At 43.8% G+C, this 25,614-nt stretch overlaps 1 long non-coding RNA gene across 1 annotated transcript in view; it reads right to left on the bottom strand.

The window, feature by feature from the left end:
- Window positions 1-25,614, bottom strand: part of LOC146186473 (uncharacterized) — a 123,503-nt gene that overhangs the window by 95,212 nt on the left and 2,677 nt on the right. The window contains exon 2 of the long non-coding RNA XR_014708112.1: window positions 21,865-22,039. This is a non-coding gene — a long non-coding RNA (uncharacterized LOC146186473). The remainder of the gene's footprint in view (window positions 1-21,864; window positions 22,040-25,614) is intronic.

Raw genomic sequence — 25,614 nt, 5'->3', positions numbered from 1 at the left:
GTCGTATGAAAACTACCGAAAATCAGGCTGATATAGACAGATTTCTAATCTTTACATCGCAGATGTGATTCACGGACACTCTGCGCAGAGGCGGCCCGCGACGTTATCCTGCAGCTTCGTACTTGGTAGCCCCTTCAAAGTTGAACTTAGGGGAACGCAAAATTACTCCCCCTTATAAATGCCTGTATGCAGCGCAGAATACAATATCCGCCGAAACTAGAGCAATAATCCCTCGAAGGCGGCTATACAACCCGAGCTAGCTGGAGAACAGAAGCCTCTCCAGCCATATTATCAATTGCGCTCGATTACGGTTCAACTCCAATTCGCGGCAGCTTTATCTACACCAGCGACAACCAATTGCCTGTTCGAATATTCATTAAATGTACTTAAGTATTATACTCATGACCATATATATACCCCTTCATTTCATATATGCCTCTCATCTTCCGTTTGTTCCATATTCCAAACTAATCCTTGCCTTCTAAAGTTACCCTATCATTTGTCTTTCCGAATTTCTTTGACTCAATGCACGATCCGTAGTCTCACTTGTAACCTTTTGACGATGTCATAAGAAAACGAGATATTGTTTAGCAAGCTTAATTAAATTATGCGTCTCAATTTTCTTTATACTCTAGTATACTTAAAGAAAATATTTCTGGCATGCATACGGCGAATGCCTTTGAACAACTCTGTGAATAGTGTTTGCTTTTTTGCCTCATGCAAGACTTATATAGTAACTATAGCAAGACTATGCTCGATGCGCCATCTGTAGTCGTTATACGATATACGTACACCGTCTTAGTCAAAAGCAACCAGCAACGGGTTTGATTCTTAGCCATGAAGCGATTAACTATATTGGCATGTATTAAGCTATAAATGTGTTGAAATTAAGAGGGGGTGTTGTCTTCACCTTTCGAGAACTTCAGGTATTTAGAGAAGGAATATAATACGTAGGTGAACTAGACGCCTGAAAAGAAAACTTCGTTTATTAACTTGTTACTTTTAGTAAAAACGGTATGGTACGCTTCCTTCGCACAAGAGTGACGAAATACCTTGTAGACTGCTTAAGCTTTTACTAATCGAATGCTTATCCGTCATGGAAGAATGATAGGAAAATTTGTATTTGGCAAATTAGGGATAAAGTAATTTTTGGTGGAACGTGATAAATATGTGACCGATTTCCTGGCGCTTTTCAAGGAATAGAGGCCAGGAAAAAGCTTATTTCGGCTACGACCTGATCAGTGGTTGTCATTTGCATATCTCCCCGAAAATCCGTTTTCTGGCTTTCACGGAGCGCATACAAATGCGTGATAAGATGCCTATGTCCATTACTTTTCGCCTACAGTTCCATTTGACTTAATGACTGGTGCTATAATTCAAGTTCTAATATTGTAAGGCAAATCTTAAACGACTCGATATGAATACTGCTCGCATAACCGCTAATATTAATAGCAAGAGTTATGTTTAACATCTATGTCGTTTTGTCATTTGCCATTTTATTGTTCACGAACAAAGCGCACAACAGTGTTGTAAAAACAGAAATAAACAATCAAACCTTTGTTTTGTGTTTAATTTTTCTTTCAATTTTGGTAAAATGAAGGCGCTCCCTCGAACCAATCACAGGGCCAGTACTAGATCTGACATTGTTCTGACTTTGTTAAAAAGTACGTTCAATAATGTTTCGTACGGTACAGCAAGGAATACGATAGGTCTATGAATTTATAGGTCTGTGACTTCACCCTGTTAGCAGATTTATGTTGCATTAACACTATTTGTTGAGTCTGGGCAACTTGATGTTACAAGAACAGAGTTGAAAGCTTAACGAGCGCGGTATGCCCGCCATACCATCTCCAGTACGTGCCACTTTCCACTCTTCACAACTTGAAAATATGTCCTAGCTTCTTTAACTACTCTCGTTCTTTAATTATAACTAGAATTTACATAAGTTCGGCGCCACTGTTTGTGATGAAAACCGATGTTTTTTTTTTGTTCGCTATTGTGTAGGATTCGCACACAATTTCTCGATTATGTAGCAAGCGACAAAATAGCACCTATTAACATAACACCATGCAAGTGACCGGGGCCGTGTTATGTCCTCTGAAGTATCAGCCCTCATAACGCTCCCTTTAGCCGCCAACGCTTCCCCTTTTGCAACGAAGAGACGTGTCAAACGTTTTGAGCAGTGGGACTCTTCTTCTTCTTTTTTTTTTTTTTTTTAAGTTTATACCTAAAAGGCCCGTGGTATGGGACATTACATGAGGGATGGTCATTGCAGTTAACCAACAATGTCTTGATAGCGTTATTAAAATGAATGGCGTTGATATGATGCACGGCGTCCTGTCGTAGATCATTCCAGTCCCGGGATGACGTGACGAAAAAAGAGCGGGAATGAGATTGCAGTGGGGGCGAAGACGGCCTTATGGTGATTAATACGGCTTGAGAGGCGATAAGCAGGTGATATGACCGATTCCCCCAAAGATGAATGATAAAACACATGAAAGAGGCACAATTGAAAATTTTTTCGTTGCGTTTCAAGGCTGGGTAAGTTCGCTCTAGATTTTAAAGCAGACACACTAGTGAAGTATGAAAAATCACAATGAATGAAGCGGATAGCACGATTTTCTATTTCTTCTAAGGTTAAAGAGAGGTTAGACTGGTGAGAATCCCATATTGCTGAAGCGTATTCTAGTTTAAGACAGACAAAAGTTAGGTATGCTAATGACTGAATGGATGGGGTGGTAAATCGTATATTGCGCCGTGTGAAACCAAAGGTACCGATTAGCCTCGTTAGCGATGTTCATGATATGAGATTACCATGTTAGGTTTCGCATTACAGTAATACCCAAGTACTTAGAGGATGAGACGGACGGTACTTCAGAACCAAAAAGAGTGTATTTAGAAGGAGTATGCATATAGCGACGATGAAACGAAATCAAACATGTTTTCGAAATATTAGGAGACATTAACCAACGTTTGCACCAAACCTCGATTCGGTTCAGATATTGTCGAAGAATGCCAACGTCAGGACTGTTAGTGATTGGGCAGTAAATTACACAATCGTCAGCAAATAAGCGGATAGTAGAAGAAATATTGGAAGGAAGATCGTTAATGTATATGAGGAAAACCAAGGGTCCTAGGACAACAGCTTGGGGAACACCTGAAATGACCGGGCTACAAGGAGAACAATAATTATTAGCACAGACAAATTGCTCTCTGTTAGTCAAAAAGTTACAAAACCATTCCAATATTAACGGGCTAAGATTTAGACACGGTAGCTTTAGTAGCTGTCTTTTATGCGGTACTTTACCGAAAGCTTTTTCGAAATCAAGGAAGAGTGCCAGTAGGAACGTTCTGGCCAAGGTTGGAGCTTAGGTCGTTAATAAAGAGAGCCAAATTCGGAGTCAAATGAACGTCCTTTCAAAAAGCCATGCTGGTTAGTATGAAAAAAAGTTTACGGAGACAAGGAATCTGACTGTGTGCGAATAAATAATGTGTTCCGTTAGTTTCGAACAGACGCGTGTGAGGGAAATTGGGCGGTAATTTTTGCATGAAACAGGTTAGCCCTTTTTGGGCACTGGAATGATCTTATCAATTACTTTCCAATCTTATATGGGCTGCTGAAAGAGGTGGCACAATATTACACTTGCGATGTTCTTAGATAACCCAGTTATCACCTTAAAAGATTAGGGACACGTGAAATGCAAACTGAGGCGCATGGCTGGGCGCGAACCCATCTGGGCTCTAAACGTCTGACAAACGCTATGCATATGGTCCCTATACATAGCTCCTGATTTCCACCTTGAAAATATCACGCTTAATATACGTGTTTACTGCTTCTCCAGTTCACGCCACGTCACCCGCGCCATGATATGAAAACCAAAGTACAAACATACATATCCTTATCAGTTTGGTTCAAAAGCGAGACAGTTCTTAGAGTTAAACGTCTGGGGAGCCCGCTCAAGCAGGTGGTTAAAAGATGAATGTTATTGACAGGACACCTTATCTTCTCCGTTTTATTTCGACCGAAGCTTTATTTCCACCTGGACAAATATCTCCAAGCAACGTGTTTCGAATTAATTGAGCGGAGCGTGCCTCGATCCGCGCGGCGGCCCCGCCAGAGAACAAGCCACAAAATCTACAGCCGGACGAAGATACAATGAAATACGGCTTTCAGTCACTCTCCAGACGCTCCCTTTCTGGCCCTTATCGCTCCAGCGAGAGACATGCGAGAAGCGGGCGGTAAGTGTCGTCCACTTTGCTGCGTCCCAAGTTAACTTCGCAGCTAGCCTAACCTTCTCCGGATAAATGTCCCGCGACGCCGCTCCCGCTTCTTGCGTTCGAGCTTGAACCTCCGAAAAGAAAAAGGCCCGCGCTCGTAAAGTTGGAACACACCGCGACGGTCGCCATTCATTTCCATCGCTGTCATAAATAACAAAGCTCGCGAGATTCTGCCCCCGTGTCACAATTCACTCTGCTCTGCCGTCGGGCACTAGCAGTGGACTGAAAAATAGCGAGGCTAAAAACAAAGTGGCAAAATATACCGGTGAGAGACAACAAATCGATGCGGAACGCAATCTGTTCACCCTAGAAAGCCTGCTTTGGTTTCCTGCTGGTAAGAGCTTACTTAGTTTGCATCTCAACGAAGTGAAGGGTTATTCCGCCTACAGCACGCAAGTATATACTGGCTAGTTTCTCAGTGTAGCAGTCCAAAGTTCCAGGTAAATATTCTCACCTGTTTTTATCCTATGCGCTCTAAAGTATATCTCATTTTCCGTGTTGATCTGAATTTCGAGCTATAGCCTGTTCTGTTAGCACGTGGCCAGTTTTATTGCCGTTTTATGTATATGCTGTTAGACTCTACCACTAGTCTTCTGTTTTGATTGAGCGTTTGTGTCTGTAGAGTTTCTGATGTTTCTCGAGAGCGATATTTTGCACCGTTGCATTGTGGGTAACTGAAACTCAATATTCGGTGCGAGAAAACACGAGTAGCTTGGCTCCTAGTCCACGTTTCACACTTGTGCATCGCAGCGAAAACTATTTCAATTTGGTGGTTGTTAGAGAAGAGCTGTTTTTAACCAAGTGATACGTGACAACCTGCACGGCATATACGTGTACCGTTGAAAGGATTCACTACAACAAAATGAAGGATTAAGTGCGATTATCAGTATCGCTATTTCACCTCCAGAAGGAGACGGTTAGTCTGATTTAGAGCAGATTCATAAGGCAATGTTTGAAAACAGTTGAGGATTCGTCAGGAATTCGTCCGGTGAGGAAATTCCAACACATATGAAGAAAACAGCACTCATCGAGGTAACAGAGGAAAAAAAAAACATAGAAACAGTAGAGAGTTTCAGTTTACCGTGATCCGCCACCGCGCGTTCCACTGCGCATGCCCAGACCGCCTTGATGCCGATAGATGGCGCCACATACTGGATGTCGGCACATAGACATGCCGCGTCGGGACCAATCAGCTTGTAGAGGGTCACGGTGGCGGATCGCGGCTCACGGTAAGCATTAAAGAAAGCAACTGCAAACACTGCATTGACAAGTGCTGAATATGCTTGAACAGATTGTTATCTTTTTTTTTTTTTTTTGAAACGCCGCCCATTGCTGTTGAGAACGAGAGAATTTAAAAACAGGTGAATAAATGTTCTTGAAAATTCTGCTATGTACCAAATACACCGAAGAAGTTATTCTTCGCTGTTCAAAAGCACTGCTGGTTAGTGAACTCATAGAGCTGTGTTTTTGCTAACCACACCCTTCTTTCCATTGCGACCGGTAAACGAACGTTGAGCGCAGCTAGACCACGCAGACTCACAAACGGAGCCACGAAAGTCAAAATGGTGTGCCGAATTCAAGGGAAATAAAAGACAGGCTGTTCTATGCAACTCGTTCACAAACTTTCGCCAGGCGACGAAACTCACTCGAAAGAATGCGAGGAAAAAAAAAAAAAAGAAAAAAGAAAAAACAGCCCTCCGAGAACTTGACGAAGGCCAAAGCCATTCAGCAGAAGACACCCTCCTCGAGCGCTTTACAGATCCTAGCACATCGCTCACAACGCAGCAAATAGATATTACCAAAGTCACAAGCAAATGAAGGACTTGAGGAGCATGGAACCAAGCATACCCCGAATTCTAGCATAATTTTTTCGATTACTGACGCCCTAAAGTGTCGCTCACCTCGGACTTGAAGCACTCGTGCAGCCAAGCATTTCAATGGGATACGCCCAATGCGACATGGTCGTTGAGAGTTTTCCATGACCGCTTGCAAAATATTCTCGCTCTCGGTATTTCTCGTACTGTGAGCGACGCTATAGCTCATCTGGCTGCCTGAGTGATGACTTCCTGCTATCTCCAGAAAACACCATTCTCGAAACGGAAGCAAGGTCTCGGTATGCTAAAAAGCGCCCGGTACTTTCACCGATTTCTTATCGGCGCTGTTTAAAGAAATTCTTTTAATACAAACCGTTTTACCTTAGCTCCTAACCCAAGCTAGTTGTTCGCGTCGACTACTGATCCGAGGATTCCGAGTAGAGGTCATGGCAATGGGGCTGCGGTCCCGACAGTAGCTTACGCCAGAGGTGTTCAAGAAAGGAAACGAAAAAAACACAAACACGCAAAGAGCAGGCAAATAAATAGATGCAAACGGCGAATGGCAAGAAGGTGGCAATGGAAAGTTCGAGCAAATAAGACGAAGAATAACAAAAAAAAAATGCTATTAATTTCAAGGTGCTTGCACGGGCTGTTTCCCATATGGAACGTAGCCCCCGAACAGCAACTATTCACTTGGGTAGCTGCTAATGGTGCTCTGAATGCATCGACTGCTCCGATAACACGAATTCAGTAAGCAATTAGCCTAGTAGCGACACAATAACAGGGTGCCACGGTTTTGTGGCAATGAACTGATAAGGATGAAACTAGCAAATCAGACGTCACATGCTGAACTATCTGCAGGTAAGAGTGTTTACAATATCATTCAGTGTAACCGAAACCCAAACAGAAATATTTCTCCTGCAAATCGATTTTTTTTTTTTGGTTTTTGCTGCTAACTTCATTTAATGCTTCTAAATAGTAACATATGCTTTAAACCATTTGGCCCTTGGCTTCAAATAATTCTTTTCAGTCACGCCTATAATTCCCCGAACCTTACTCTACTTCAAAGCATACACTGAAAACAAAACAAAAAAGCAACCATTTTATCAGAGGCACTATATAGTGCTCGGATAAAGGAATATCCAGTGCGGTTATATCGATGTTATTAACCTTTGATACAACGCTAGTAGGGAAGCTTTTTTGGCCTTGGAAAGCGCATAGATATATTGAAAGCACACTTTGAATGTACTCAGGCTGTAGTGTAACAATGGTTCTGAAACAAAATGTGATCCTAAAAGGCATTTTGATTTCAGTAAGTAGAATCAACGTGCTTGTTTGAAAATTAAATTCGTTCTTATTAATCTGGGTTCTCACAATGATGGCCATGAGTTCTTTGAATGAAAGAACTCAATTAAGGTGAGGAGAGATGTGAAGCGCCATGAAGGAGGTAAGAGGTATACTTTAGGGAAAAGGCGAAATGCATACGCATAACAAAAAATTAGTCATTTTGAGGTATTCAGTGCATTTCCTCCCCTTCTCTACGATTGTTTTAAGAACAATGCCATGTGATTCCCATCTGTTTATCGTTTTTGTTCGTCGTTCAATAAGCCTGAATGGAGAACCGAATAAAGGATGGATTCAACAGTTCAACATGGTGCAACCGACAGGATGAAGCTTCAGGTCCCCTTAGGGCATGCACTGAAACGATGAAGTAGAGCTGTAGCCAAAACTTCGTCCTGGAGTCAAGGCAGTTAAAGGACCGGTACATTTCTATATACCTGAAACGATACACGATCCTTTCATAAGGCCCACTGCTGGTATGCAAACGCTGATTTTAACTATGCATACCAGTAGTGAGCCTTATGAAAGGATCGCGTATAGTATGTCAGTGAACGTTAAAGATACCCACGTGGTCGCGACATTACTCCGCAGCTCTCCATTACACCTCTTCCTCTCTTCTTCCCCACCAACCTTGCTGCCTTACCTCACATTTTTGCCTGCTAAACAGTACACAAACGCGGTAATTTGGTAACGTTGGGTGCGACATCTGTTACACTACCCAAAACCGGAGATAGGGCCGCCTGTCATCTTTGCTGACCTTACACGCCCAGCTCCGTCAAGTAACAGCTACACTGCCTTCGTGATATGCTTCATTCGCAAGCAACGTTTCGGAAAAGCGAAAAAAGTGCAGATCGAATAGGCGCAAAGTTTCGCTTTCGTACACAGACGGAAGCCACAGATCGAATATATTTACTATTCGTGGACTCAGTTTTCCCGCTCCTAAGGGGAATGATGCAATGGAAGCTGTTCAATTTTAAAAGAGCGAAAAAAAAAAAAAAAAAAGCGAATAGTCTTTTTTTTTTTTCTTTTACAGAACATTTATTCAACGTTCTTTAAAATCAAGAAGACCGCGTAAAAACACTAAATTTAGAAACACAAGCATGCGTATTGCTGTGCGATGTCAGTCCACGTTAAAGATCCCCAGGTGGTCGAAATTACTCCGGAGCCCTCCACTATGGCACCCCTTTCTCTCTTTCGGCTTTCACTCCCAGCTTCTGTGCCTTTCCCTTCCTATAAATAAATCAGTTAAATCAGTTATCCCTTCTCTTACGGCAAGGTTCAGGTGTCAACATAGCAAGTGTGACAGATACTGCGCCTTTCCTTTCGTGTGAATCAATTATTATTATTATTATTATTATTATTATTATTATTATTATTATTATTATTATTATTATTATTATTATTATGAGAGTGCGCTATAGGCACCGTAATATATAAACTCCCTTGCATCACGTGGTTAACTTGGGTTCGTGTCATAACCGGATGTAACACGATGAGGCAATCTCGATACTCTCGGTATATGACGGCGTTGCAGTATTCAGGCTGGAACGGTGACGGACACACAATTTCGCAAGTCTGTTTTGGTTCACATATCATTAGGTCAATATAAATACCCCAAAATAACAACGGTCGCAGTATCGTCAATAACCTGCATCACTGATAAACTGCAGTGAGCAGGTTAGTCCGCGGCAGAAAGAAAAAAAAAAGAGAAAAAGTCTGGGGTTTAATCACGCTTTCACTGATTAAGAATTGTCAAAACACTTTTCGGCATGGTTTTCCTTGGCAGTTTAGCAATAAGAGCCTGGAACACAGTTTGGGAAGTCCTGCACGGCATACAAATGGACATAAGCCGTCGGTTCGAACCTTTTATTGCCAACTAGACTTTATCTTGACCAGCAGTTGGATCTTAGCTGAAAAGCGAAATGATATTACATCGTCCTGAATGCTGCATGAAGAACGATTGCGTCACAATTTTCATACGAAAGAGGAGAAATCTATAGCGTCCCGCCAGGTCCGCTACAGTGCATGCTATAATGCCGCGCGCGAAAATAGTGCATCAGGGGCGATACGGCGGAGGGACCCTATAGTTAATCTGCGCATGGCATCGCCCCCCTCGCCACTTCGATGGCCTAACAACGCAGTTGCTATGGCAACCAGCGAGGCGCAGGCATTCTTTTTCTCACGACCATACGAGTGCTTTCGGGCATGAGAAGTCGCTTTCTAGCTAACATTATATCGCGCAAGCCTCGGTCAAGCCTTCAAAAGTTCTCTATAGCTCCCGAATTGCACTTCACGAGGTGAAACAGTGTGCAACTGTAGGTATGACAGTATATACTGCGACCGAATAGAAAGCCCGAGCATAATGACTACACAGTAAGGCTGCAGTTAAGCTCGTCGCATCCTTGCAAAAAAGAAAAAAAAAAAAAGCTTTTCTAAGCAGTTATTGTCAAATTCTTAGCTTATGTATAATTGAAACGGCGCTCAGACATACAGACATCGGGTCACAGCTACACTTTCTTTGGCTTCATAATGTACAAATTTCACACATACGTAGTGAATGCAAATACGGTGGATGCAGCCGGCCGAGTCGTTCAATTATTTCCGCATGCTAGCTGCGACAAATTACACGCGCGCGGAGCAGGAATATTCTTGCACTTACAGAGGCGCCAAAGCTCGTAATCACACAAGCCACGTGAATGCAGCTCCGCGATTACGCGTACAGCGCCACCTTGCAGGCGGTCGCTTTTCTTTAGGCGCTATATGGGGAGATTCGAGGCGCACGCCGAGATTTCGATTCTACATATGTATATGACCGGATGCGTGCAGTGCGCGTGAACTTTCAAGGATGCGGCTGTCATTGACCCTGAGCGCAGCGCTGCGAGTTACGAAAATGCTTCTTCTTCCGTGAAGCAAGCGAGAAAATACTAAGAGAACTCGGATGCCCCTCACTTGAGTTATAACTCGCCGCTGTGGCCGCAGCCGAGGAAGGAACGCCAGAGCGACATCATTACAAAGACATAAAGAGCTAAGAACAATACTGAAAATAAGAAGAAAGAAAGAACCGAATAATGCGGCGAGGCTTCACGACGTTTCCGCCACTGTAAACGCGTCTAATGCGCGCTTCCGGCGGCAAGCTGTACTCGTACTAATGCATGCATCACGAAGAACACGCCGAGCGCGCGCACGCACATGGTTGGCCGAGCGCGTCCTCAATTTTGATCGATGGGCCGGCGGCCATTGGTGCGTTGAAAGGGGGAAGAAGCAGTCGCCATCGGACGCGGATCTGAAACAAGCATGCTCTTACGTCTCCCTGGGCACTAAGTCACAGCAAGCTGCGTCTTGGGGTCGGCTTAAGATGACGCCGAACGATTAGTTGGGCATGCAGAGAAACGACCGCTTCCTCCTCTCCCCCCCTTCTCGCTCTCCTCTCTTCCTTTCCAAGCCTCGTCTCCTCGGCAGCCGTGTGTCCCGCGATATATTGCCGCGACGAGCCGCGCACTCTTCCGCTGCGTTCTGGAAGTCGGCATCCCTGCCTGTGATTAATAAGCGCTAGGCCAGGACCGACGCCGTGTCGATTTGCGTTTGTTTTGTTTACGCTTTCTCCCTTCTTCTTTGGCAATCGTTCTATCGCAGTTGTAAGTTCGTTCTGCTGGAATTTCATTTCCTCTGTATAATTTATGCAGCCGCCTGAAGAGTAATTGATTAAGCGTGCGAACTAATGCGGTATAATATAACGTAATAGCTTGAGGAGCGCCGCGAGTGTTGTTGCTAGGACGAGCGCGGCAGTTTTCTTTCCCTAAATACACGTGGATGGCTACTATTAAATGCAGGAATGAGACCCCCCCCTTTTTTTTTTTATCAAAACAGCATTCGCCGAGAGCAGTGGCTGCGAAGAAGCTTGGAATGACATAAAAAACAATATATATATATATATATATATATATATATATATATATATATATATATATATATATATATATATATATATATATATATATATATATATATATATATATATATAATTGATTTCTTTTCAATGTGTGTGCATTCAAAGAAGGGGACAGAGAACGGGCTAAGGGTGGTCTCGGCTTTTTCTAAAGAAGAAGCTTTGAAAGGGGAGAAGTAACGTTCATTTCATCCCGTATGAAATGAGCTGTGTATATTTAACCGGCCACAATTTTCGCTACCCTCTGTAAGAGTTCGCAAAAAAAAATAAATAATAATAAGTACCTCCCACTGAAATAAACTTTTATCATTTTAAATGACTGGCTGTGCCGGAGCCATTCATTATGAAAGATTTTCTTGACGAGGACTGTGCAAGTAAGGCACTGTTGGTCTGTGTGTGCTGACATTGCAAAAAAAAGAAGAAGAAAAAAAAAGAGACTTGTTTTTGTGCATACGCGCGCTACCGTTACAACAGCAAAAGTTACTTAAAGCTGGGGATCTATTTCCTCATCTCTCTTCTCGTCGGTAATTAATCAATTCCCTGCAAGGTCGGAAGCGTGTTTTTGACAAATCTTGCGCCATTCCAACCCAGCGGAGCTCCTATCGCAACGCGAGAACAGTGCGCGACATCACAGTAAATGATTTTGAAACCATGGCAATCTTTCCGGCTGTTGCTAGTCGGACGAGATAAACGAGCTGCTTATGCATGCACTATTTTCTGAAAGCTGCTGAAATTTCAACCAGAGGCGATGCATGTCGTCCAGGTCAATTTAAAAGGAAGAAAAGGGAGAGATGTAATGACTAGTTATAGGAAAGAAAGCAGAAAAGGGTGCCCAAGAGTTCCATGGTAGCTCAAGCAGATATATTCGACATCGTTCCTGCGTTGTGATAAAGTGCGTTCTGTTTCAACGTCTTGCTGGCACAAAAACCAAATCTTCAGCCAGGGAACGTCAACTCATAGGGGGGTTAGGGAGCGAGCAAACGATATAAGTAGCCGGTCACCGCGTCGTTTACGTGAGCATGATATAGGCACTTTTTTTTTTTTTTTTTAACATTTCACCGCACTTTGTTTTACGTACCTATGAGTGCAACCAAGATTGCCATTGAATGCAGAAACAAAAATGAGGGACAAGGCGGGGTGAGGTCGTCAAGATTTGTGATTTATGTCACAAATATAAAGATGGCTACTGCATAAGACGTACAGTAATTACCAAGAAGTCGCTATTAACAGTGATCAATAGTCAGTGTTTTCAGCGAAAAACTTCGCTTAACCAAAATATTGAAGAATGATCTTTGGAAAAATAAAATGTTAGTTGAAGCGAACTGTTAAAAGAAATTTTAGTTAAAAAACACCAAGCATTGATGCATGCACGTGCCTTAACTCCCGACTCGAGATTTAAACAGGATTTAAAATTGCTTTCCAACACAACTGAGGTATAGCACGCTTTTCAAAACCGTTCTGGCAACTGGAATCTCTTCCAGCGTAGGTCTCGCGTGCTAAATTACAGAAGCAAGAAAGTGGCAGTAAAGAAGCGAAAAAACAAAAGAACAAAAAACAAAACCTGATGCAAACATTGTTTTCAAGAATCTCGAACCGTCTTTTCCAGAGCCCGTAGATAACGTCGGTGCAAGAATCCGGCCCTCGCCCAAGTTTGCCGCCAATCAAAGCTGCGAGTTCTCCTGACATTGACATCCGCCATGAGAGGGTTATCCCGGCTGGTTCCGCCCATCTCGCGTGGGGCGGGGCGCGTACGGGACGCTCAGTGGACTCGAACGTAACTGGATAAAACGGAGGTGCCCCTTGATACAACAGCACTACTACCAGAGTGGTGAAAATACTCGATTGTTGTCTTAACCAATTATTATTATTTATTATCTTTTGCCTTTCGCAGAGTTTTTCTGTAAGAAGCTTCATGGCGGTTATGACCCTTACTTTGATACATTTGTCTTGCGGCATATAAAATGATTAGTTTAGTTCATGGCTTAGGAACGCCCTAAGACGCAGGCAATGACGGACGCGTAAGGAAGAGGTACGGATTATTATGATAACCTGGGTTTCTTCACGTGCATTCACATCACACGTGAAAATTAATAATAAATGTATGAGTGGATGCGAGTAGAAGTGTGAACATGAATAGTACCAAACTGCGTAACAGCGATTGTATAGTATATGGTGCGGCTGTCGATGAAGGTAATTTACAAAGCTGAGCATTTGTTGGCGTTAATGTTAACTGAAAAGTGTGGCCAGAATCTCTCCTGATGTCAGCTCTCTTCGCCCAGTCACAAGATGCAGCATGAAAAACATGTGCGGCTTTCTTTTTGACCAATGACGTGCACGCACTCTGGACAGCATTCAATCAAAATTAAACAGGAAGGTGTTTTTTTTTTTTTTCCCATAATGTTGTAGCTAACTGATGAAAAATGTCTACAAAAAACCAATACGCTTCGGCGTCAAGACCCGCCGCGGTGGTACAGTGGTTAAAATGCCCGATTACTATACCGGAGTACCCGGGTTCGATCCCGACCGCCGGTGGCTGCGCTTCGATGGAGGCGAAACAGGCGAAACGAAGAGGCGTTCCTGTGCTGTGTCAATGCACGTTAAAGATCCCCAGGTGGTCGATATTACTTCGGAGCCCTTCAATACGACACGCCTTTCTCTATTTCTGCTTTCACTCCCATCTTCATCCCTTCCCTTACGGCGCGGAGGTGTAAACAAGTGAGACAGTTACCGCGCCTTACTCTTGCTATAAATCAATCAGTTCAGGTGTCCACAGAACAAGTGTGACAGGTACTGTGCCTTTTCTCCTTTTCTGTGAACCTGTTATTGTTGGGCGTCCGACTTCAGATAACTTTGGCTAATTCTTTATTTTCACTGGAAACATCTTGTGCAATTACACAGGAAATGGTCGTCATTTCGAACTGTGGTGTAAGTCATTCCAAAAATGCCACCTTGTGCTCAACCATGGGAGTGATAAGACTCAGGAGAGTGAGGGTGATGTTTCCATTTGCATTCCAAGATTTTGGAACACAATACCGATGCCCAACCAGACACACTGCATGGCCTAGAGCGAAACTCCTTGGACGCTAAACTTTTGACGAAGAGTGTAGATCTCCTAATGCTTTCCAGCGTCGTGATAAACAGCAATATTGGTTGGTTGGTTTGTGGGGTTTAACGTCCCAAAGCAGCTTAGGCTATGAGAGACGCCGTAGTGGAGGACTCCGGAAATTTCGACCACCTGGGGTTCTCTAACGTGCACTGACATCGTATAGCACACGGACGCCTTGCTTTTCGTCCCCATCGAAAAGCTGCCGCCGAGGCCGGGATTCGATCCCACGTCCTTGGGAACAGTAGTCGAGCGCCATAAGCACTGCGCCACCCCGGCGGGAAACAGCAAGATTGAGCAGATAGGTTCCGTACACTAAATAGCCTTAACTCTGGCGTGAATGTTTTACAACTTTCTCTGAATTTTCTTGCAGTGGTTCTTTTCTTTTGTTCATTGCTCACAATGTGACACTGTTTCGCTGAACCAAACAGTTAAGTCACTTCAAGGGCACAAGTGTTTATCTGGCAGTGAAAGACAACATTTAACAATCTTGCCCCCCCCCCCCCCCCCCCTCTCCCCTCTCCCCCCTCATACTGTAGCCTTTTCTTTTTATACCGGCTGCGCTTACGTGCGAAAACAGCAACATAAGAGCGGCTCGTTGCCCCTTGCAGTCCATACCTCCGGGTCATTTTTCGCGGATCGCCGCGCGCCCGTCTGCCGACGGCGAGCAGTCGGCGCGGCGGCAGTGATTAAATTCTCCTCACGGCACTGCGGCCAATTAAGACCGCACGCAGCAACAATTAACGAAACACGACGGCGAGCCGATAAGGATCTGCCGGTCACGTGACGCGCTGCTCCGGCCCGGACGCTGTCTTCTGCCCGTGGCAAAGGCGTGTGCGGCGATAGTATATTAACGCACGCGAGTGACAAAAGAAGCGACACATAATCGCAAAAGAGACGGAAATGTCGTTATTGTCGCGCTGTTGTCCTTTCACTGAGTCCGACTGCTACGAGGCACCTGTGGCGCAATTAAAGCTCGAAACTTAGAAGCGGAAACGGCCACCCACCTGGCAATGTCGTCGGGATGCGCGTTTGTGTCCGCATCTAGAAAACGATCGAAGAAACAATAGTGGCGGCTTCGGAGTCGTAAGCCAAGAGGCGGACTTGAGCGCGACCAAATGGTAGGCCTACGAAAATTGCCTAGCGCGAAAATGTAACCGTTACGTGGCTACAATAGACAGTGCTGACACCTTGCGAGCGCGAAAGGCGACAGAGTATAAATAAGACAGAAAACCGTGTAAGATAAAAGCGAACGAAAAAAAGGCAAAACGTTTCGCGTCGCAAAACCAGCTGCTGCTACAAATGCGCGATGGACGACTGTTCATGCATAAATGAAAAGCCTCCCGGGCGAAGCTGATTCAAGTCGATCCCTCTGGGATTTCCTGTTTTTGAAAACCAAACTCCTGTTTGTATTTAGGGAGAAATTCGTTGCGGTAGCCCAAGAGAAACACTCTTCGGCTCATCGTAAAACTAGATAGAATATAGAGCTTTAAAAACAAGATACGTTCATGAAGAAAACGAAACTATAAAAAAAACGAAAAAAAAACAGAGGGAAATGATGCCATGCGTAGGTAGAAGTACCACAATCACGTGACGCTACAAAGCTGCTGAGTTTTGCAACGAGGATGTTCTTTTGACGTGCAGTGCGCACAGCGCACATCATAAGATGAACTTCGTTCAAATGCTTGCTTCCCGTAGCGGCACATATATCTCAAGCTGCGCCTTTTCACTGACGTCATAGACTTCGTCCATTTGTGAACCAACTATACAGTACTCTTTCTGAAATTATTTTTTCGGCACGGCTTAAGCTATAGCCCTAACTAATCTTTACATAAGCACCGCATAGCAGCTTAACTTGACCTGGCGAATGGATTATTTATTTATTAGAACCTCAAGGGCTCCTAGATGGGATATTACATGAGTGTTGGGCACTTGAACGGCGGTTAACAATGGTTTTTGTGAGGTGATTACAAAGATGATGAGGCTTCTACGATGGCAGTCTTGAAGTAAGCAGGGTCGGAGATTAGGGCAAGGCTGCTGGGAAGGTCATTCCAGTCGCGAGCTGTGTACACGAAAAAAGACTTCTGGAATGTAGTAGTGCGGGCGCGATGCGGGATGACGCTGTTAGAATGGCCTGTGCGGGATGTTCGACGCACCGGTTGGATGAGCTGGCTGTCACGAGGTGAACTATGAAAAAAACTTGTGATAAAGGCAGAGGCGTGAAATTTGGCGACGGGAAGCGAGAGAAGGAAGTTGAAGTTGAAGCTTTAATGCGGATATGATAGAATATATTGAGTAGTTTGATAGGATAAAGAGAGTTTAACACGGTTCTGTACAGATTCAAGAGCTGTGATAAGGTTAGTTTGATGAGGGTCAAAGATAGTGCTATCGTATTCAAGTTTAGGTCGCACAAGTGTTTTTTAAGTTAAGTTTTAAGGAAGAAGGAGCCATGCGTAGATTGCGACGAAGGTAGCCAATTGTTCGGTTAGATGCATGAGGCTGATGTTGTACTTCCATGATAAATTGCTAGTGAGGTTAATACCAAGGTATTTAAAAGAGTTTATGGAAGTAACGGCAGAATCATTATTTTTATAAGCAGGCGGAATTTTATAAGCATGCTTTTTAAGCACCCACTGCTACTGCTTTAGGAAAGAACCCACCGCATCCTGAAATGCTCTATATCATCCTACATTCTTGGCACAACTGCGTGTTTCTTCACCGTAAAGAAAGAGCTACACAGCGTTTTTGCCCTGGCTAACAAAATTTCCGTTCCGGCCAAACTCAACTATAATCCGATTTAAGCAGCCATAAGCGGGCAAGCTTTTGGGTGACGTTGCCTTCGGCAATATCTCACGATAAATTTCTTTGCGAGACGCTAACAGTTTATTACTCAAGTTTGTGGGCAGCAGCAGCACTAAAAGGTTGTTAAAGGCATCGTTTAGGAATAACAAATGGCGTTTGTTGATCAATCGATCAATAATGGGGACGGGATCCATTTTCCGCCACACTACGTTTGTTCCAGTCTATCTCAGAGCATATATAGAATATATTTTAAGAGTCTAGATAATAGAGCATATATACTCCCATGAAGAAAAAGTACAGAAACATAATGACACATGAAAACAAAACATTTGACTGGTGGTGCATTAGAAAATTACGAATCATGGCGCAGCCCTAATTTTATTTTTCGTTCTTTATTGCTTCTTTTACTACATGACAATAACGTCCTTGAAGAACATGGATACTTACACAAACTGACCGCCTACATCAAGCACTATTTTCTAGCAATCCGTAAAAATAAATACAATTTTCACGTATACGCCAGATCAAACTTCAGATGATTCTTGCCAGGAACAAAACAAGGGGCCGAAAGCTCATTTAAAGTATCACGCATGGGTTGGTGAGATAGTAAATTGACTTTAGAATACGGCTTTGAGCAAAGTAATTTGCACGGTCAGCAGTACGGTTAATCGAATAACTGTCAATATATCCGCTCAAGACGGTAGGCATAAAGAATGGTTACCGTATATAGTTAACATGACTGATGCACCGCCAACCTCCTAATATAATTTCCATCCTGTGAGTACCTAGAAATATGTAACTCCTTTGAGCCATGTAGTGTAAATTTGATACTTTTTAAAGGATACCATATTTTTTAGATGGCCGGAAATACGATAACAAGCGTGATTATCCCATTTTTTTTTTTTTTTTTTTTTTACACTCAGCAGGTATTCTTTGAACGTCTCCTTTTCACTAAAACTATAACTGTACTAAAACGCAGCAACCTTCAGAAAGTGGCTATGACGTCACAAGTATGTTTGCGATCACGCGAGACATGGAAGACCTGCAATGTGGTCGCTTCCTCTTGATTTCACTTTGTTCCAGCTATTACAACAGCCCTGCCCGAGTTCTGAGCGACAACTACGATCTGGGAGTTATTGCGTGCCTCACGTGAGTTCGTGTCATTACCACCGTTTTACTACTGAAAGCAAACTTATCGAATACTGAATTATAGATAATTTACAGGACGTGGGAAGACAGCTGAATTTTTTTTTTGCACGAATTAATATTTTAAAAAAGTTCGACAAAAATTGCGATGGAAAAATAATTATCTAGCCCTCCATTTCGCGAAGCAGACATGACAGTCCCCTTAGTTCTGTCCTTTTCCCTGAGGTCCTTAATACATCTGACACGGTAAAAGGCAAAATCTGGTACATTGCTGATGTTACATTGCTAATTTTACATTATGCATTCGTTTCTAGGCAGGGAGTCACCATAAAAGGAACTCGACATTAGGCACTAAAGAAAACAAAAACTAGTGGCTGCAGTTCCTTAAGGACATGTTTAAAAGTAAATTGTACTTATAGCGAACATCGAAGCCTTAACCGGTACCTAAACACCCCCCTCCCACCTCCCTTTTTTGTGAACTCATCTCGTTCACGCGGCAAATACAGAGCCTTACTCGCAAAAATAATCCACAGTTATGAAGGCTTTTTGTTTGCTTGGCGCTGGGCTCCTGATATTTCACGAAAAGGAGAGAGGCTCGACATTAAGAAAAACAAAATTAGGATAGTGACTCGAACGAGGACCTAAAATGATTTCCCTTTTAGCGGTTCCCTTATAAGCTCTGGTCGAGTTTTCAATATGCATTAACAATGTACAAAGCCTGAGAAAGCATACATATCCTTGGATATACAAGCCGTGTCAAAACAAAACACGCCCAAGTAGTAACACTGTAGAAGGCAATAAGGCTGACACGGTCAGCAAGAAGAACGGCCACCGGCAAGAGAAATGCCTTTCTGTTCTAAATTCCCCCAAGGTGAAAATGTTTCCTGAAGCGCTATTTTATCGCACATGCGCACAGTGTCTTGAGCGTAGAGCATTTCCCGTCGACTTATATCTAAATAATCGCGCGACCTATCTTTGTGAAAGATGTCGTCAAATAATGTAAAACTTAGGCCCTGGCAAAAATTAAGACATTTACAGGGCACGAGGTAATGCGTGTTTGCCAGTATCTTACACGTTATTTAAAAAACAACAACAGAAAACACCGAAAAGATAATGTAAATGCCTTTCCTTTCAGCCGTTTGTAAGATGAAATGCTTTCTGCCCAAAGAAAATTCTGTTCAAAACAGAGCCAGAAAATCAAAACGAAATGGTTGTTTTGGATAGTTAAGATGCTGCCGTAATAAACGAATATCCCGTTATCAGCAATAAACATCGTCCAAGACAAGCATAGAGCACCAAGATAGACACCATGCATATAAACTAGAACAAGAGGAGAAAAGCAAAGGCCCATATATCATGTGGAAGGGTGCATTTCAATCAAGAATTTAACACGCACACATCGGTACATCATGCGGAAATAAACAGAATATGAAAGCATATATGATAAAAAATTAGCTCTTCTATCAAGTCCTTCATGATATCTTGATATTGCTACTACTAATAAGGTACAACCAGTCTACCGGTAACTAACATATATATGCCTATATCAAAGAAGGAACGCTTGACAATTGATATTGATCGCAAAAATTAGACTGGTAGACTTAGCCTCGTCGGTAGTATTCCCGCATATCCAAATTATGTTTGTGTCTATGTGTCGCAAAACCTTTTCATCATGATAAAAATTTATCAGAGGCGAATATACCATAGCAAACACATTTCGTACGGTAATGCATGTATAGGGTTTTATTTACTTGTCTGCTTTGGGAAGCAAACGTTCTTTAATGGACAGTAATAAGCGTGGGGCTAATCTCTTCAACCACATATCGATAAATGTGCGAAATTTTTGCAGGGGGAAATGGCTAAGTGACATCGAGCTGCGACTACCAAAGAGCACGCTTCACATATGCATAATCCTCGCTACGAGGGGAAAAAGCACGGAGCTCCTATTTATATGCAAAGTATAGCACTTCGTGATGTTGGCTTATTTATAAAAATGGACGTGCGAGACAAAGCGTTTCACCTGCTATTATTGTTAGAGGGGCGTTCGCCCTGAACGTAAAAAAATAATTTTAAAAAATCAGAAGCTGTGTGAAACTGCAGTTTCAATCATATATAATAATTGCGCTGCTACACTGATTATCTTAGCGCCGTTCCTGAGTTCAAGCAAAAGTCTGAGCTGCGGTAAGATTTTTTCTGTGAATAGTTTAATTGTTGGCGGAATGAATGAAAACAATTTCATGATGAGATGAAAAGCGAAAGTAACCGACCCTTAGCTTAGCGTATTTTCCGGATATACGCAGAAAACGTTTTAAAATGCTCAAGCTATGCTTGAAATAGCGTTCATTGATTGCAGCGTCGCTGAAATTATGACGTTTCTAACGCATAAAAATATGTGTCCCATATAAGCATGTCCAAAACAGGGAATAGGACAGACAACAAATATATTATGGCTGTTTTGTTTACAAACACATCTGTAATATTGCCACATACGCCAATAAAAGGGATTCTGATTTATTTATTGTGAGACCTCCATGCTTCACCCCGTTTAATGTTACCCCAAAGAGCCAACTGGAATAAGCGGTAAAAAAGCGCGTGTGAAAATATCATGTGCCACACCGTCACTGCGCCAACAACTTCAGTCTCGCCAAGCGAATAAAAAGCGTGCGATGCGCTCCGAGTGACATCAAAATGGCGATTGCTTTCAAACTGTCGCTGCGCAACGACAACGACGTACTATCCCAGCAATAAAAAATGGCGATCGAGGCCATCATCACTCGTCCCCTGACAATTGAGCGGTTAGTGTCAGCTCCATGCCGGGGCGATGCCGACGGCCGACCTCGTCGCATCCTGGCCGCCCCGAAATATGTGGCCGAACACAATCGGTATTCGACTCATTGAGCGTTTCGTAAGGACCGCTTACGTCCGAACCTTGTCAGTGTTTATATCCGCGGAACTGGCTTATAACCGTGGGAGAGGAAGAGAGTGAGAGCAGCGGGGGGTGTGGGGGGAAACGAGAAGAGCCGAGGGAAAGAAACATTTTGTAGCAGACGCCGGCAAGCGCGTAGGCTTAGTGCTTGCGGTCTGGAACGCTCCGATTACGGAAACGACGTAGCAGCGGGTCGCCGTAGGAGTCTAGTGGGTTTAGGACCACCCCGCGGCAGGCCCAGCGCTTAGGCGGCGATGCAGGAAGCCATGCACGCCTCGAGAGTCGTCGTCGGTGCCCCTTCTGTGTACGCAGACCCCGCGATATCCAGCGACAACGTCGGACTTCCGGGCCTAACGGAGAGTGTTGCATTGCGGTTAGGTTCCCGAACCCGTTACCGCGGTGCGCGGGGAGGACGAAAGATCTTGTTTCGAGACACGAGCGGGCACCAGCGCGGAGCGTAAAGAAGCGGCGGGTAGATGAAAAAGCGACGTGACCGTCGCAGCCTTACCTCGGAGCGCAGCCATCTTGCGCGTCGGAGAGCGGCCCGTGCTTGGCGCTGCGGCGCCACCATCGCCTCCCCGTTTCACGCAGAATCCGGGGTGGACCAGCGTAGCCCGCGTCGCCAGAGGGCGGGGAGGAGGAGGAAGAGGGGGGCACCGCTGAAGGCGAGGAGGACCCGGCAACTTTGAGAGAGAGAGGTAGGGAACAGAGAGAAAGAATAAGCGATGAGCGCGCTCTGGGAGAATGAGAAGATGGGGGGGCTGGTGGGTCCCTTTCAGGGCGCCACCGCCACGACTGCATTCGGCGGCGCTTTACGCCGCAATGAACGCATAAAAAAGCCGGAGAAAACTGTTTGAAGCGCCTTGGTCGTGAATAAGTGGTCCGTGGGGTAAGTGAGGTGGGGGATGGAATGCTTGTCGCCAGCAGAGCCCGAGCGGCGTCACATCGTCCTGGGACTTTTTAGCGGCAAAAAGCGAAAAAAAATGCTTCGATAAGGAAGGCTTCGCGTACAGAGCCGTCTGAAGAGAACCGCGCCTCTGGAAAGAGCGCGCGAAAGCGTCAACTTGTGAATGATATGTCAGAACATGGTATTGATATGAAAAGTAGTGAAAAGTCTACAGAGCTATAAAGTTATGAAGTGAAAATAAATTCCATATGGCGGACGCAGTCGGCACAGGATGCTGCTGGTGAAGTCGCATTGTAACTTAACCCCAGTCAGAAGCTACGAAATTGAGCGGGGACCTCTAAATTTCCAAGCCATTGTAAGCCTTGCGGTCCGAATCACTGATGGGCTATCGTATTTCTTTTGTCGTGTTACTGCTAAATGTACCACCGATTTCTCTCACTACTTCTAAATTGTAGAACCACACAAAACAACGTCTTAAAAGGTTAATTACGGTTGCGTTTTCTTTTTAACGTAGCCTAAAGGTAGAAATAATGTTGATTATACACTCTAAAGGTGCCATTCCCAACATATTGTTAAGGTGATGTGCCCCTCCCCCGATGCTGCAAGGTGTGCGATGTGTTCACTCTGAACAATTTTCTATGTCAGTTTACCGAAAACATGAGTTAGAAAAGGTGGTTGTAGATGGCTAGCGTTTACGAAGTGGCCTTGTCTTCACAGTGTGCACATTTCCTCCACGGTGATTTCCGCGTACACACAAAACTAAAAAAAGAGAGTTATTGACAGTATAATAACAGTAGTAGTTGCTGGTAATAATATATTTCCACGCACAGATACAGCCTGCGAAGTTAGCTGAAGTTCCTGGCACAAGCTACAGAACGCTGCCCAGAGAGCGCGGTCGTGGCGTTCCGTCGGCGAAGCCAAAGTCAGCAATGTGAGCCAGAGCCACAAGCGGTGTAACATTCTTCTCAAACTATAAACCAGGAGCTGCAAGGTCAGCAAGAGTCCATTTGCGGTCTCCCGCGTCGCGTAATCACTAGTATACAATTACGCTCGTCAGGTACACGCTACTCCTCCTACAAACACAGCAAGACACAACAGAAGGTACACAGAGGAAAACCCACCTCTAGTCGCCAACGAGGAAGTCTCTAAACCTGTCGCCTTGCGCGCGGCATCTTGCCGAGTTTCGGCTCCTTTCTTCTTCTTTTCAATCATCTCCTAAATCCGTCCCTGACATCCACTTCTAAGAGCGTCTATGTTGTTAAGGCAGCAGATGCAACCGAGAACATGTTTATTGGCCGTATTTCTTTGGACTTCCCAAACTCCAATTAACCAATAAACGTTTCCACCACCACCGCCGCGACCACACAGCCAGGAAACGTAACCAATCTACTCTACTCAACTTCGTCTGGACGCGTCTTTCTCATGGGCTAAACGTGCCCAGAAACGTTGATTTGTAACACCGTTTGCTTTGTCGTTCACTGTCGTCGCAGTACTGCCGTTCAAAATTGTATATATCATCATTACGAACAGCCCAAATTTTATTTTTGTATGTGAATACTGATCTGTGATGTATTTGTTCGTCAGGATGTATTTTAAGTACACTTTCCTTTGTTGTTAATCACGTACAATTTCTGTTTTGGTCATTTGTCGCCGCTCATGTGAATGTCTAACGTGAATGTCTTATGTCTAATGAAACATTTTCTAAACACACATGGAAGAAGCACGGCACACGTCTATTTTGTCTTATTGTTACCTTTCCGGGCATGCGAGGCAAAGGTGCTCAGTTTATAATTCTGTTATAATTTCTTATAAAGCCAGCCTCAAGCGTCTCTAATTATGCAGCAACTGCCAAGTGAGTCCAGGGGCGTAGCCAGAGGGGGTGTTTCGATGTCAGAACACCCCCTGAAATTCTGAGAGCTGCATCCCCCCCACCATTTTTTTTTTTTGCATTTTTTTCGTCCACTTTTTTTTTCTTACAGGCGGCGTATAACACACCCCGAAAAATATTTCTGGCTACGTCACTGTGGAATCGGCTTTCTTAAAAATGAGAAAAAGGTGTCGCAGATGGTAGTACCCACTGACATACATTTTCTTTGTCGTTTACGTCGATGCATATGGAAAAAAAAAATTATTTTTCTCACAACAGCAAATGCACAGCAGGAGAACTTCATCTCAAATTACGTGGAATGCTGTCGCGTTTTTTTTTTTTTATATACGAGCAATAATTTTTTATTTAAGTGATTTATACTCATGTTAGTATTACGTATAGGCGCTCATATTAATTAAAGGGTTTCCTATAGTAATGTCTGGGAATCGAATTTTACGAAAAATTTGGGCAGGATCTTTAATCAACGTGCTTATTATAACAGTCAAATCAAGTTGTATTTATACAACTTCATTAAGTCCCAAGAGTGTACCGTTCCCAGTGCTGAAACGACAACACAGGTTACGTTAGGACTGAGTGCAACCCAATTAGTAACTCGTAACACGAGTCCCTCTGTGCGAAGCGCTGGCAGAAAATTCGGTCCCACAGCTTGTTTTGGCTCCACATTTCTTGATGAATAAAAACGAAATTGGTTAAGCCGGCGTATATTGGAGTCAAGTGCTGCAGGTTCGTGAAGCTTCATTGTCAGATTCTGCAGCCATCCAACTGAGTCTGAGTGTTATGGTATCAGGTGATTACAATTGTTTCAGTACTGAACCAACCTAAGTACAGTACCCGATTCGAAGTGACAATACTCACAATTAAATAGTATAAATCACAGTGTTGCGCAACACAGGTAAATGATAGCTCACACTAGGGACATCTCGTACTTAAGAGACCTAGAAGCTCGAACGAGCTCCGGTATAATAAGCTCCATATTACCAACGCTTTTACATTACGTTCCAGTCAACCACGAGCATTTCTTTTATGGCACATAGTGCTCAAAATGAAGGATAAATTTCATGCATGTATCAGCCGCTCGATATAACTAACATCGAACTCTATAATGGCCCCCACCAGCGATGGCAAGGCCAGCTCTGAACTCCATGCCGATATGTCACACCTCATGGCACGTCTGAAACATGCTGCCCTAATGCTGCCTCTGACGCTGCGCCCTCTCTCGTCTAAAAACTTCACCTTAATCACACCACAGCGTTCCTCCGGCCGTAACAATCTACGCTTTGCATAAACCTCGTGGTAACTGCCTCCAAAGTGTGCTGCACTTTCTAGAGTAAAACTTCTGGAGGGCTATGAAGCTGCCGAAGGTTATAACTTTTCGAACATTCCGTCATTTTCCCTTTTCGCTAGTACTGCCCAGCACAGCGGTTGGCGGCGAAAGACCCGGCGCCTTGTTCAACTCCATCCAT

The sequence above is a fragment of the Amblyomma maculatum genome, chromosome 6 (assembly GCF_055883805.1).
Source record: "Amblyomma maculatum isolate TAMU_Amacu chromosome 6, ASM5588380v1, whole genome shotgun sequence".
Taxonomy (NCBI): domain Eukaryota; kingdom Metazoa; phylum Arthropoda; class Arachnida; order Ixodida; family Ixodidae; genus Amblyomma; species Amblyomma maculatum.
The sequence above is the reverse complement of the archived record's forward strand: the minus strand, read 5'-3'. Positions and strand labels throughout refer to the sequence as shown.